This window comes from Ovis aries, chromosome 2 (assembly GCF_016772045.2).
Source record: "Ovis aries strain OAR_USU_Benz2616 breed Rambouillet chromosome 2, ARS-UI_Ramb_v3.0, whole genome shotgun sequence".
Classification (NCBI taxonomy): domain Eukaryota; kingdom Metazoa; phylum Chordata; class Mammalia; order Artiodactyla; family Bovidae; genus Ovis; species Ovis aries.
In genome coordinates this window covers 113,543,062-113,557,837 of record NC_056055.1, presented here as the reverse complement: position 1 = coordinate 113,557,837, position 14,776 = coordinate 113,543,062, and the positions used below count along the sequence as shown (strand labels likewise).

The following is a 14,776-nucleotide window of genomic DNA, read 5'->3' as shown; positions in this document are numbered from 1 at the left end:
CAAGTGTAACCTTCACAGCCCTAGGCTGGAGGCAGGAAACCATAAGAAAATAGGATGAATGCTGATCAGGTTTGCCAGCTGTAGTAGAGAACTCTTAAAGAGTAGAACAGAAAAACGTTGGCAGAATATTTACTAATTTCACATTTTCCCAATTCTTGTTCATAGGGAAAAAACTGTTACAAGTATCAGTATTTGGCTACCTTCTATCAAGCAGAGCTGTATGGGGCACAGTAAGTGCTGGCTGCACCTAGTGTTCAGAGAGGGCTCTGCCCCTGGCACTCATTTTGGCACATACTAAAATTGGAACACTTACCAAAATTGGAACCATGCAGAGAAGATTATCATGGCCCCTGAGCAAGGATGACATGTAAATTCTTGAAGCGTTTTGTATTTTCAAAACTCTTAGAGGAAACCATAGGCAGAACACTCTTTGACATAAATTGCAGCAAGATCTTTTTTGACCCACATCCTAGAGTAATGAAAATAAGAACAAAAGAAACAAATGGGACCTAATTAAGCTTAAAACCTTTGGCACAGCAAAGGAAAAAAGCCATAAACAAAGCAAAAAGACAACTGTCAGAATGGAAGAAATATTTGCAAACAAAACAACTGACAAATAATTAAACTGCAAAATATACAAACAGTCCATGCAACTCATCAGAAAAACAACAACCCAGTCAAAAAATGGGTGGAAGACCAAAACAGACATTTCTCCAAAGAAGAAGAAATACAGAAACACAAACATATGGATGGCTGACAAGTACATAAAAAAATGCTCAACATGACTCATTAGAGAAATACAAATCAAAACTACAATGAGGTATCGCTTCATACCAGTCAGAATGGCCATTATCATAACATTTACAAAGAATAAATGCTGGAGAGGGTTTGAAGAAACGGAACCCTCTTACATTGTTGGTGGGAATGTAAATCGGTATAGCCGCAATGGAGAACGGTATGGAGTTAACTTAAAAAACTAAAAATGGAACTACCATATGACTCAGCAATCCCACTACTGGGCATATACCCAGAGTAAAGCATAATTCAAAAAGATACTTGTACCCCAAGGTTCATCACGGCACTATTTACAATAGACAGGACATGGAATGTCCATCAACAGAGGAATGGATAAAGTAGATGTGGTAGAAATATACCATGAAAGATTCCTTGAGACTGTCATACAGAATGAAGTAAGCAGAAAGAGAAAAATCAAATACTGTATGATGAAGATGATCTGCAAAGCAGAAATAGAGACAAAGGTGTAGAGAGCAAACATCTGGATACCAAGGGGGAAGGGAGTGGGTGGGGAGGATGAATTGGGAGCTTGGGGTTGAGAAATATATATCTCTCTATATAATGTATAAAGTAGATAATGAGGACCTGCTGTACAGCACAGGGAAATCTACTCAGTGCTCTTTGGTGACCTAAATAGGAAGGAAATCCCCCAAAGATAGGATATATATATATGTTCAGTTCAGTTCAGTTCAGTTCAGTTCAGTTCAGTTCAGTCGCTCAGTTGTGTCTGACTCTCTGCGACCCCATGAATCGCAGCACGCCAGGCCTCCCTGTCCATCACCAACTCCCGGAGTTCACCCAGACTCAGGTCCATCGAGTCCGTGATACCATCCAACCATCTCATCCTAGCTGATTCATTTTGCTGCACAGCAGAAACTAACAAAACATTGTAAAGCAACTATACTCCAATTAAAAAAGAGAGCGAGCTCTGGTCTCTGACCAGGAGCATCTTTTGTTCATTTCTTTTTTATTAAAAAATTTTTAATATTTTTAAATGTATTTTTTAAATCTAAGGATAATTGCTTTACAGAATTGCGTTGGTTTCTGCCAAACATCAACTTGAATCAGTCATAGGTATACATTATGTCCGCACCCTCTTGAACCTCCCTCTCACCTCCCACTCCATCCCACCCCTCTAGGTTTGTTACAGATCCTGGGTTTGAGTTCCCTGAGTCGTACAGCAAATTGTCAATGGCTATCTATTTTACATATTGTCTTCAATTTTTGACGGTCTGTTGCAGCTGCTAGGGTAAGGGAGCAGGGGCGGGAGCAGCGAGGGGGTGGAGTGGTTGGGGGAGGAGGGGATGCCCTCGTGACGTCTGTGGGTGTGGCCAGGCCAGCAGGAGGACGGTGGAGCAGCTGGGCGCTCGCCTGCCTCCCAGGACTACCTCCATCGTCATTCAGCGTTCTCATCTTCAACTGCAAACTTGCTTCTGGAAGAAGATCAAGTCTTCAGGTTAGTTGGGAGAGAGGAGATGAAGAGCTAACCTGTTCTAGGGAGCAGGCGGGGTTTTAATAAGCCTGTGCTGAATTGTTGCTTTTAGGAACAAGGAAAATTCCTCTCAGGGAAAATGTGCAAAGTCTAAGACTGAATAGCTGGTATGAGCACTCGGGCTTGACACCACAACAAGTTATTTTCTGGATATAATGGCTCATTGGGAGCCAAGTTCCCAAGACAAAGGGCGTCCCCAGCCCGGGAGGGCCGTGGGGATACGGAGGAGGAGAATTTGGAACAGTTCAGGCAGCAAATGTTCTGCCTGAACTGAGGAATGGCATCTGCTCTCACCGCTGACTTAATCCACGTGAACACTAGTCAGGCGTTTTTGTGGAATGGAATGCGCCAGGGTGAAAACCTTAAATCCCTCAGAGCTGCTTCTCTGCACTCTGACCACACACAGTGGAGTAAATGAATTTAAGCTTGCCCACTCTTTCCAAAGAACGGATGTCAAGCACAAGCATCCCTGGGTGTGGATGTGCTTGGGTTTGACAGGGTAGGTATCTGGAGCTCCTACCACACTGACCTGGCTACCTGTGAAGCTACCCAAGGAAAATGTTTGAGCACTGATTTAAGGAATGTGATAACTCTACAGCCTGCAGTGATTTTGAGGAAGAGCCAACAGGAGGCTGTGAGCAGGGTGGGCAGCTTCTATATCCTTGTGTTTACAAGGCAGTCCTTTGTAACCTAAATCATCTAGGAAATGCCATCCCTGAGGTGTGCGTGTAAGGGGTGAGCATGGGGTCTGCTGTCCAGGCCCCTGGGGCAAGGCCTGCCAGGGCTTGGAGGGCCTGGGAGATTGAATACGTCTAGGGATCCTTGTGCTGTGCTGTGCTTAGTCGTTCGGTGTGTCTGATTCCATGTGAACCCATGGACTGTAGCTGCCAGGCTCCTCTGTCCATGGGGATTCTCCAGGCAAGAATACTGGAGCGGTTTGCCATGCCCTCCTCCAGGGGATCTTCTCAAATCAGGGGTCGAACCCAGGTCTCCCAGATTGCAGGCAGATTCTTTACCACCTGAGCCATCAGGGAAGCCCTCTCACATAATTGCTATTAAGGATTAAATCTCAGGTTAGTTGGGAGAGAGGAGATGAGGAGCTAACCTGTTCTAGGGAGCAGGCGGGGTTTTAATAAGCCTGTGCTGAATTGTTGCTTTTAGGAACAAGGAAAATTCCTCTCAGAGAAAATGTGCAAAGTCTAAGACTGAATAGCTGGTATGAGCACGCGGGCTTGACACCACAGCAAGTTATTTTCTGGATATAATGGCTCATTGGGAGGCAAGTTCCCAAGACAAAGGGCGTCCCCAGCCCGGGAGGGCTGTGGGGATATGGAGGAGGAGGATTTGGAACAGTTCAGGCAGCAAATGTTCTGCCTGAACTATGGGATGACATCTGCTCTCACCGCTGACTCAACCCACGTAAACACTAGTCAGATGAGAGCTCTAGGTAAACTGTAACTCTGAGTTTAGTCGCTTTGTGATCCTATGGAATGTAGCCTGCCAGGCTCCTCTGTTCATGGGGATTCTCCAGGCAAGAATACTGGGGTGGAGTGCCATGCCCTCCTCCAGGGGATCTTCTCAACTCAGGGATTGAACCCAGGTCTCTCATATTGCATGCAGATTCTTTACCATCTGAGCCAAACTGTAAAGGATTGCACAAAAACTACCTCTTATTGCAGATTTAGTTTACAAATGCTTGAGTGTCATTGTTCAAATCAGGTATAATGTGAGGGTGATTTAGGAATATAAAGATTTATGGCACTGATGAAAAGCAAATGCTGATACCATTCTTGTTTTATGAGAATCCACGACACCCTTGGGGTTAGTGAGATCTGAGATCATCAGGAATCATGGGGTGGGGGAGACAGTAGCCGCTGCTAGAGATCTGGGTGCCTCGATGCCTGAGGAATGTTTTAAGCTTGAGTCTAGGGCATCATGTGCATGTTGGAAATATCGCCGTGATTAGATGGTGGGGAGCAGCTAGGAGGTTCTAGAAAGCCACTGCAGAGTCCTGCCAGCTGAGAGGTGACTGCAGTCAGGTCAGGGAGGCTCTGCTTAGGTGAGGGGTCTGCAGAGTCAGAGGGAGTCATCAGAGGTGCTCCTGGTTGTGTGTACCTGAATGGTCACAGGGCCCCAGGGGAAGGAACAGGTTTTGGGGCTTCTGCAGAGGTCTTTTGGAGAAGGCAATGGCACCCCACTCCAGTACTCTTGCCTGGAAAGTCCCATGGACAGAGGAGCCTGGTAGGCTGCAGTCCATGGGGTCACTAGGAGTCGGACACGACTGAGCGACTTCACTTTCACTTTTCACTTTCATGCAGTGGAGAAGGAAATGGCAACCCACTCCAATGTTCTTGCCTGGAGAATCCCAGGGACCGGGGAGCCTGGTGGGCTGCCGTCTCTGGGGTCGCACAGAGTTGGACACGACTGAAGCGACTTAGCAGCAGCAGCAGCAGAGGTGTTTGGGCACCTTGGAGACACGGGTAGATAAGAAGGCAGCTGGAACACAGTGGTCTGGGCTGCGGAAGGGGACTGGTGAATCACATGTCCACGGGTGAGAACCTCACTTGCTGGTTAGATTTTAGAGTTTTGTGCTTTCAGTTGTGCTGTACTGCGAGATATGTGGAGGTACTTGCCTACTGTTCAGGGAACTGCTCGCTTGGGCAGGATGCCCCCATGCTGGGCACCTGAGACCCCAAGTACAAGGAGTTGCACTTGGGAAGGGGAGTAGCAGGACTCAACTGCAGCGCAAGTCTCTTTTCGGGGAGGGAAAGCTCTGTCTCCTACAACGGGGAGAGAGAGAGAGGCCTGAGCACAGAGTGGGACCTCCAAGTTCTTCTTCACTTGGGGCTTCCCAGGTGGCACTAGTGGTAAGAACCTGCCTGCCAAGGCAGGAGACAGAAGAGACTTGCGTTTGATCCTTGGATCAGGAAGATCCTCTGGAGGTGGGCACGGCAACCCACTCCAGTATTCTCGCCTGGAGAAACCCGTGGACAGAGGAGCCTGGCAGGTCACAGCGCACGGGATCGCAGAGTCTGACGCCACTGGAGCAACTTGACACAGGCATACCAAGTTCTTCTCCAGGCTCAGAGGAAGACAGCTCTTTTGTCTGAACTAAGAGTTGAGAATTATGTTTTATTCAGGGCGTTTTCTGAGGACTCACGCCCCAGAAGACAGCCTTTCAGATATCTCTGAGGGATTGCTTTGAAGAAGTAAGAGAGTAGCCAAGATATATAGGAATTTTTGCTGCAGAAACCAGGTAGTCGGAATATCAAAAGATAACTGTTAATTGAAAGGAACCAGATTTCCCAAGGAATTTAGTGCTTTTCTCTTTTGGAGAAGATGCTAGGTCTGGGCCCGCTGAAATCACTCCTTTGAAATGCACCTCAGCTCTCCGGGGCCTGCATCCCATCTGCTTCCTGCACCCGGAACCTCCTCAGGGTGCAGTCGTCGGTGGCTGCAGGGGCTGTTGGCTTCATTGTCATAGCGTCCTTTGTTTACTGATACAGTAGGCAATATTCTTTGTCCCCACTTTAAAAGAGAACAGAGGGCTTCCCTGGTTGGGCCAGTGGTTAAGAATCCACCTTGCAACTCAGGGGACACTGGTTTGGTCTCCTCTGGGAAGATCCCACGTGTCTCAGGGCAGCTCAGCTGCTGCGCCACAGCCACTGAGCCTGTGCTCTAGAGTCTATGCTCCGCAGCAGGAGAAGCCACCTCAATGAGAAGCCCTCACACCATGACTAGAGAACAGCCTCCGCTCGCTACAACTAGAGAAAACCCATGCACAGCCAGAAAGACCCAGTGCGGCCCAAAATAACTAAAGATAGAGAATTAAAAAGAGAGAACATAAAAGGGGGCTTTTAACCCAATTCATTCATTGCAAGAGCCATTTGAAGGGATTAAGGATCAGACTTGGCAGCCTTGGCCTGGCCTGGGTGGGATAAGGGAAAAGGCACCTGCACTGCCGTCACTGGGAAAGGCCTGTCTCTGCGTACAGGGTAGGCCAATTCCTGGTGGCCTCTACAATCCCAGAGTCGATGCCTGTACCTTCTCTGGGCTTCATCACCTAGAAAGACTGCACCAAATGCAGAAGACCCAGTCACACCCACAGGGATGCAGCTACCTGGACAGTTCTACCTCAAGAAGGAAGCTTTGGTCCTGAATGGTTTTGTGGAGAGGGACATTGTATAACTGGGTGTGTTCTCAGGACTTAAACATTGTCCACAGGAGGAAGGAACTGCCTGTGGAGTGATTTCTATTTAATAATAAAGTTTTCATAGCAGCTAACGTGCTTTTAGTCTGTCGTATGTTTTCATTATTGCATTATGTCAAATGATGAAAGAACAAGGAGAAAAGTATTCTTAAAATTTACAAAGAAACTGTTTTCCACATGACGTGTATTGCTACTGCTGGTTTATGCACTACTGTAAAAGCACCAGGCTAGGAGAAGGCAATGGCAACCCACTCCAGTACTCTTGCCTGGAGAATCCCATGGACCATCTCAGGTAGGCTGCAGTCCATGGGGTCGTGAAGAGTTGGACATGACTGAGCGACTTCACTTTCACTTTTCACTTTCATGTATTGGAGAAGGAAATGGCAACCCACTCCAGTGTTCTTGCCTGGAGAATCCCAGGGACGGGGGAGCCTGGTGGGCTACCGTCTATGGGGTCGCACAGAGTTGGACACGACTGAAGCGACTTAGCAGCAGGAGCAGCAGCATTGTATTAAGTCATTCACTTTATTCAATTGGCCTGTCTGTGCAGAAGAGGGGACCACATCCCAAAGACAACTATAACAGCATCACAATATGCACAGTGTACCAAGGAGGTGCTTGTTTAGGTGTAGTCTTGCTGGGCTGAAGGCTACTCAGGGAAGGTTCCTAGGACTTGCCACTCTTCCACTTCCTGTTCCTATGTCTCTGCTGGCTCATCGGCACCAAACCTGGAATGCAAAGAAATTCTATCATGCCCAGAAAATCCTAGACAAATTCTGCTCTCAGGGCCATCACGGAAGGGCTGTGGGTGTCTGGCCCCAGCTGGAGCATAGAGAACACAGCTCTGTTAATCCCCTTTTCTTTTTTGTTTTTGATTCTTTTTTCCCCTCTATTTTTTAATTGGAGGGTAATTGCTTTACAATATTGTGTTGGCCTCTGCCATACATTAACATGGATCAGCCACAGGTATATATATGTCCCCTCCCTCCTTAAACCCTCTGCTATTTCCCACCCCATCCCACCCCTGTAGTTTGTCACAGAGCACTGGGTTGAGGTCCTTGTGTCACACAGCAAATTCCCACTTGCAATCTATTTTATATATGGTAAGTGGTGCTAGTGGTAAGGAATCTGCCTGCCAGTGCGGGAGATGTAAGAGACACAGGTTCGATCCCTGGGTCAGAAAGATCTCCTGGAGGAGGGCATGGCAACCCACTCCAGTATCCTTGCCTGGGGAATCGTATGAGCAGAGGAGCCTGGCAGGCTACCGTCCATAGGGTCGCACAGAGTTGGACATGACCGAAGTAACTTAGCATGCAAAGTATATGCTGTACTGCTCTTTGAATGTGTCCCTCCCTCTCCTCCCTGTGTCTCCTCCCTGTCTCCTCCTACTGTGTCCACAAGTCTGTTCTCTATGTTTGCATCTCCACTGTTCCCCTGCAGATAGGTTCATCAGTACCATTTTGTCTAGATTCCATATGAATGCATTAACATACAATATTTTTCTTCTTCTTTCTGACTTACTTCACTCAGTATAATAGACAAGGTTCATCCACCTCATTAGGACTGACTCAAATGCGTTCTTTTCTTTTCTGTAGCTGAGTAATATTCCATTTTATATATGTACCGCAGCTACCGTATCCATTAATCTGTCAAGGGACATCTAGGTTGCTTCTATTTCCTATCTATTGTAAAAAGTGCTGCAGTGAACATTGGGGTACGGGTGTCTCTTTCAATTATGGCTTTCTCAGGGTAAATACCTAGTAGTGGCATTTGGGTCATATGATAGTTCTATTCCCAGTTTGGTTTTTTTTTTTTTTTTTGCTTTTTAAAGAATCTCTGTACTGTTCTCCATAGTGGCTGTATCAATTTGCATTCCCACCAACAGTACAAGAGGGTTCCCTTTTCTCCACATTCTCTCCAGCAGTTATTGTTTATAGGCTTTTTAATGATGGCCATTCTAACTGGTGTGAGGTGATACCTCTATTGTTCCATATCTGGTTCTAACTGTTGCTTCTTGACCTGCATACAGGTTTCTCAGGAGGCAGGTAGTTTGATAGGGATTGCATTAAATCCGTAGATTACTTTGGGTAGTGTAGCCACTCCAGTACTTTTGCCTGGAAAATCCCATGGATGGAGGAGCCTGGTGGGGTGCAGTCCATGGGGTCGCTAAGAGTTGGACACGACTGAGCGACGTCACTTTCACTTTTCACTTTCATGCATTGGAGAAGGAAATGGCAGCTCACTCCAGTGTTCTTGCCTGGAGAATCCCAGGGATGGGGGAGCCTGGTGGGCTGCCGTCTATGGGGTCGCAGAGTCAGACACAACTGAAAGGACTTAGCAGAAGCAGCAGTAACTTTTCCAATATTGACTCTTCCAATCCAAGAACATGGTATAGCTCTCCATCTGTTTGTGTCATCTTTGATTTCTTTCATCAGTGTCTTATAGTTTTCTGCATACAGGTCTTTTGCATCTTTAGGTAAGTTTATCCCTAGGTATTTTATTCTTTTTGTTGTGATGGCAAATGGGATTGTTTCCTTAACTTCTCTTTCTGATTTTTTCCAAATTATGTTGAATAACAGTGGTGAGAGTGGGCACCTCTTGTTTTGTCCCTCATCTTAGAGGAAATGCTTTCGGTTCTTCACCACTGAGAATAATGTTTTCTGTATATGGCATTTATTATGTTGAGGTAGTTTTCTTCCATGCCTACTTTCTGGAGAGTGTTTATCATAAATGGGTGTTTAATTTGTTGAAAACTTTTTCTGCATCTGTAGAGATGATCATATGGTTTATATCTTTCAGTTTGTTGATATGCTGTATCACAGTGATTGATTTGCATATATTGAACAATCCTTGCATCTCTGGGATAAATCCCACTTATTGATCCTCCTTTCTTAATGCCTTCATTGTTGAGCTTCCTCTCAGGCCTGGAACAGTGAACAACAGCTGCTGGACCAGGTCAGGAAAGACACAGGGGTAGAACCCGCTGCCCTCCCAGCAGGGCATGCCCAGTCATCTCACCCTGTGCACTGTCCCCTGGCCGCCCTTGTACCCAGTGTTGTCAACTGATGGGTCCCTCCCATCAGCCTCTGGGCACATCCCCTGGGCACCGCAACTAGGCTAGTGGGGAGGAGTCAGAGCCAGAGGGCAGAACAGATAGCACAGATGGATGTTTTTAAGGCCAGGTGTGACTATGACATTCCACTGTGTCTGAAATGTTAGCCATGACCATCATTTTTTTTTTTCCTAAATTGGTGGCAACTTGGTTATTTTGGTGTGGAAATCTGACTGACTGGAGGGTTCCTGCTCCAGACGGTCAGGGTGCCAGGGATGGCACCTCTCCTACTGACTGCAGGTGTCTGTCCCAGCCCAAGCTTACCCTCATATTTTGACCAGGCCCTCTTCTGTGGAGTTCTCAGGGTGAGCACTAGACATCTTTCAGTAGATCAGTTGCATGGGGTTCAGTGGGATGAGACCAGACTGAGGCTTTGGGTTCAGTGGAAGTTCAGCCGGGGGCAGGGGTGCTGGAGAGTGTTCCCAGTGGACATGCTGTGGGCTGGGGTTCTCCAGTCACATGTGTGAGAAGTGCAAGCAGGAGGATTTAGGATATGTTTAGAGGAACAGGATGAGGAACATAAGAGAAGGCGAGGAACCTCTGGGTGAGCAGAGCCCTCAGTCACCCTGAGAAAGTGGGCCGAGCAAGAACAGAGTCACTGGGCAGTGATGAGCAGGGACGCAGAGGAGGCTGTGGTGGGAGCCTGAACTCAGGGTAGGTTGGAATGGGAGATAAACATCTTCAGAGTGGCCTGTGTCTAAAGCCCTGAGACTGAGATCTAGGGAGGGAGGGCTCAAGACAAAGGCTGGGAAGAGGGGAAGGAGTCAGCAAAGGAGAATGGGAAGAAGAACCAGAGGGCCAGGGAATTGTGGGACCAGAAGGAAAGGTGCTTGCACTGTAGGATGCTGAGAACCCCAGAGAGGGACAGAGTTGAGAGTTTACCAATGACCTTGGCAAGGTTGTTTTTCATCAAACTGGGGGGATATAAGCTTGGGTGAAGTGGGCTCAATAAAGGAGAAGTGAATATAGTCTTGAGAAGTCGTGCTATACAGAACAGGAGAGGGACTGGGCAGTGGCTGAATGACTCTGGGAAGACAGAGAGATTCGATTTTTTATTTTGAGGCAATTGTATATATACGTGCAATTGAAAGAAATAATAGTGAGATGCCCTGAACCCTTTACAAAGTTTCCTCCAGTGGCAAACCTCATGCAAAACTATAGTACAACATGACTGCCAGGATGTCCAAGATACAGGGCATCATATCACCAAAGGACCATCGTGTTGCCCTTTTACAACACTTACATTCCATCCACCCCACCCCACACTTAACCAGGGGGAAACAGCTAAGCTGTTCTCATTTCTATAATTTTGTCATTTCAATGATGTTTCACACACAGAATCATATGATATGTAACCTTTTGTGAATAGCTTATCTCTGTGAAAGTGCATTCATGCAAGTTGTTGCATGTTTCAATAGCTTGTGAGTATAAATGTTCCATGATAATATCATTTGTTTAACCACTCACATGCTTTTTCTTTCAGTTCTTTTTTCAACTTCATTAGAGTATAATTAACAAATAGACAAGTATTATATATATTTAAGGCAGAAAATGATGTTTTCTTTCCTTTTTTCCCTTTCCATTTCTTTCCCTTTTCCCCAGAAAATGTCATTTATTGTTATTAATAATGTTTTTCTTTCTTTTATTTATTATAATTGACTTATACTACATTTAGTCCAGATGTAAAACATAGTGATTCAGTATTTTGGTAGATTATACTGATATAAAGTTATTCTAAAATATTGGCTATATCCCCTGTGCTGTAAATTATATACTTGTATTATAGTTATATTTTTTAAATTACAAAATTTATGATTTTACACATTTACAGGAGACTTGGGAAACACATAACAAAGTTACATATAGTTCTATTATATATTAAAATTATTTTTAAAGTAGATAAGATTTTTAGTTTGAGTTTCAATGTCAAACATTCAAAAGTTAATAGAATGATTATACAGAGAAGCAAAAGGATATGGTAGACCTGAAAAACACGATGAGCCCATTCAACATAATTAAGATTTATACAGTTTTCACACAACAATAGGATACAAATTCTACCCAAGTTCCCATAGACTATTAACTAGGAGACACTGGAATAGATCCAGGGACATAAAACAAGGTGGAAGAATTTCATGGTCTAAAAGTATTGAAGTCATACAGAGTCTGTTCTCTTTTAATTATGGAATTATGTTAGAAATCAGTGTCAAACTATATTTGAAAATAGCTCACATATTTTGAAGTACAATGTGACATTTACCAAGAGAGATCTTTGACTTAGCCATTAAAAGCCTCAATAAAGTTAGAAGGCTGAAAAATCACAGAGAGTGGTTGCAGAGAAGAAAGTTTTATTTAAACGAGAAATTAATATACAAGATAACTTTAAAAAACTACATATTTGGAAATTAAATGCTCACCTTTAAGTGATGGTTATATCTAAGAAGCCATAACAAGAAAAATTAGAAAATACTTGTGATAGAATAAACACGAAGAGAATTTACCAGAATTTGTTGCATGCAGCTTAAGCTGCTCAGTGCAGTTAAATAAGGTGTGAAAATAAATATTAGACACTAGCACAAACTTGTGAGAAATTTGAATGAAACCTGTACTTTAGTTAATAATACTGTATCACATGTTAATTTCTTATTGTTTTTCTTTTTAATAACATAGTATATCTTTATATTCTCAGAATTGAATTAGGATTTTTTTTTTTTTAGTTTTTTATTTTTTAAATTTTAAAATCTTTAATTCTTACATGCATTCCCAAACATGAACCCCCCTCCCACCTCCCTCCCCATAACATCTTTCTGGGTCATCCCCATGCACCAGCCCCAAGCATGCTGCATCCTGCGTCAGACATAGACTGGCGTGAATTAGGATTTTCAAGACTCATTCAACATTTTTTTTTAATCACTAGAATAATCTTTCTAGACTTTAGCAGTAACACTAGATGTCAGAATAAATGGAACTATATCAAAGTTTTGACTGAATGTAAATTAGAAACATAGCTTTCTAGTCAAACAAGTGGAACTAAAATGGCATAAATTTGTTTGGCTAGGCAAAAGTTCATAAGTTTTTCAAAACATATATTTTGTATTATATTTACTATTTATACATGATTTCCCTGGTGGCTCAGGGGTAAAAAGCCTGCCTGCAATGCAGGAGTCTCAGGAGAAGTGGGTTTGATTCCTGGGTCAGAAAGATCCCCTGGAGGAGAAAATGGCAATCCACTCTACTATTCTTGCCTGGAGAATTCCATGGACAGGGGAGCCTGATGGGCCACAGTCCATGGCGTCGCAAAGAGTCAGACATGACTGAGCAACTTTCACTTACTATTTATATATGTATACATAAAACTTTTTCTACTATATTGATAAAGGCTTGAAAAGAACAGCAAAAGAGACATCCTGTGGCCGGGTAGTTATTACTCCCAACCTAAAGAAAAACCAGTTCTAGGGCAAGATACATTGTTGCACAGAACTTAAGGACAGCATGAGTGAGAATGTTCAGTTCAGTCACTCATTTGTGTCCTGCTCTTTGTAACCCCATGAACCACAGCATGCCAGGCCTCCCTGTCCATGACCAACTCCCAAAGTCCACCCAAACCCATATCCATTGAGTCAGTGATGCCATCCACCCATCTCATGCTCTGTCGTCCCCTTCTCCTTCTGCCCTCAATCTTTCCCAGCATCAGGGTCTTTTCCAATGAGTTAGCTTTTCGCATCAGGTGGCCAAAGTATTGGAGTTTTAGCTTCAACATCATTTCTTCCAATGAACACCCAGGACTGATTTCCTTTAGGATGGACTGGTTGGATCTCCTTGCAGTCCAAGGGACCCTCAAGAGTCTTTTAAAACACCACAGTTCAAAAGCATCAATTCTTCAGCATTCAGCTTTCTTCACAGTCCAACTTTCACATCCATACACGACTACTGGAAAAACCATAGCCTTGACTAGATGGACCTTTGTTGGCAAAGTAATGTCTCTGCTTTTTAATATGCTGTCTAGGTTGGTCATAACTTTCCTTCCAAGAAGTAAGTGTCTTTTAATTTCTTGGCTGCAATCACCATCTGCAGTGATTTTGGAGCCCAAAAGAATAAAGTCAGCCACTGTTTCCACTGTTTCCCCATCTATTTGCTGTGAAGTGATGGGACCAGATGCCATGATCGTCTTTTTCTGAATGTTGAGCTTCAAGCCAAGCTTTTCTCTCCTCTTTCACTTTCATCAAAAGGCTCTTTAGTTCTTCACTTTCTGCCATAAGGGTGGTGTCATCTGCATATCTGAGGTTATTGATATTTCTCCCAGCAATCTTGATTCCAGCTTGTGTTTCCTCCAGACCAGCATTTCTCATGATGTGCTCTGCATAGAAGTTAAATAAGCAGGGTGACAATATACAGCCTTGACATACTCCTTTTCCTATTTGGAACCAGTCTGTTGTTCCATGTCCAGTTCTAACTGTTGCTTTCTGACCTGCATACATATTTCTCAAGAGGCAGGTCAGGTGGTCTGCTATTTCCATCTCTTTCAGAATTTTCCACAGTTTATTGTGATCCACACAAAGGCTTTGGCATAGTTAATAAAACAGAAATAGATGTTTTTCTGGAACTCTCTTGCCTTTTCCATGATCCAGCGGATGTTGGCAATTTGATCTCTGGTTCCTCTGCCTTTTCTAAAACCAGCTTGAACATCTGGAAGTTCACAGTTCACGTATTGCTGAAGCCTGGCTTGGAGAATTTTGAGCATGACTTTACTAGCGTGTGAGATGAGTGCAATTGTGCAGTAGTTTGAGCATTCTTTGGCATTACGTTTCTTTGGGATTGGAATGAAAACTGACCTTTTCCAGTCCTGTTGCCACTGCTGAGTTTTCCAAATGTGCTGGCATATTGAGTGCAGCACTTTCACAGCATCATCTTTCAGGATTTGAAATAGCTCCACTGGAATTCCATCACCTCCACTAGCTTTGTTTGTAGTGATGCTTCCTAAGGCCCACTTGACCTCACATTCCAGGATGTCTGGCTCTAGGTGAGTGATCACACCATCGTGATTATCTGGGTCATGAAGATCTTTTTTTGTACAGTTCTTCTGTGTATTCTTGCCACCTCTTAATATCTTCTGTTAGGTCTATACCATTTCTGTCCTTTATTGAGCCTGTCTTTGCATCAAATGTTC

At 44.2% G+C, this 14,776-nt stretch overlaps 1 protein-coding gene and 1 non-coding gene across 4 annotated transcripts in view; both read left to right on the top strand.

The window, feature by feature from the left end:
* The first annotated feature begins 291 nt into the window (after positions 1 to 291).
* LOC114113323 (U6 spliceosomal RNA) lies at positions 292 to 395 on the top strand. The gene has a single exon (XR_003588382.1). It is a non-coding gene; the product is annotated as a U6 spliceosomal RNA (small nuclear RNA).
* Positions 396 to 2,122: 1,727 nt separating this feature from the next.
* OCA2 (OCA2 melanosomal transmembrane protein) overlaps positions 2,123 to 14,776 on the top strand; it is a 339,669-nt gene continuing 327,015 nt past the window's right edge. For all 3 annotated transcript variants that reach the window (XR_009599263.1, XM_004004469.5, XM_060409587.1), the window contains exon 1: positions 2,123 to 2,251. The gene's annotated coding sequence lies outside the window, so the exon portion shown is untranslated. The remainder of the gene's footprint in view (positions 2,252 to 14,776) is intronic.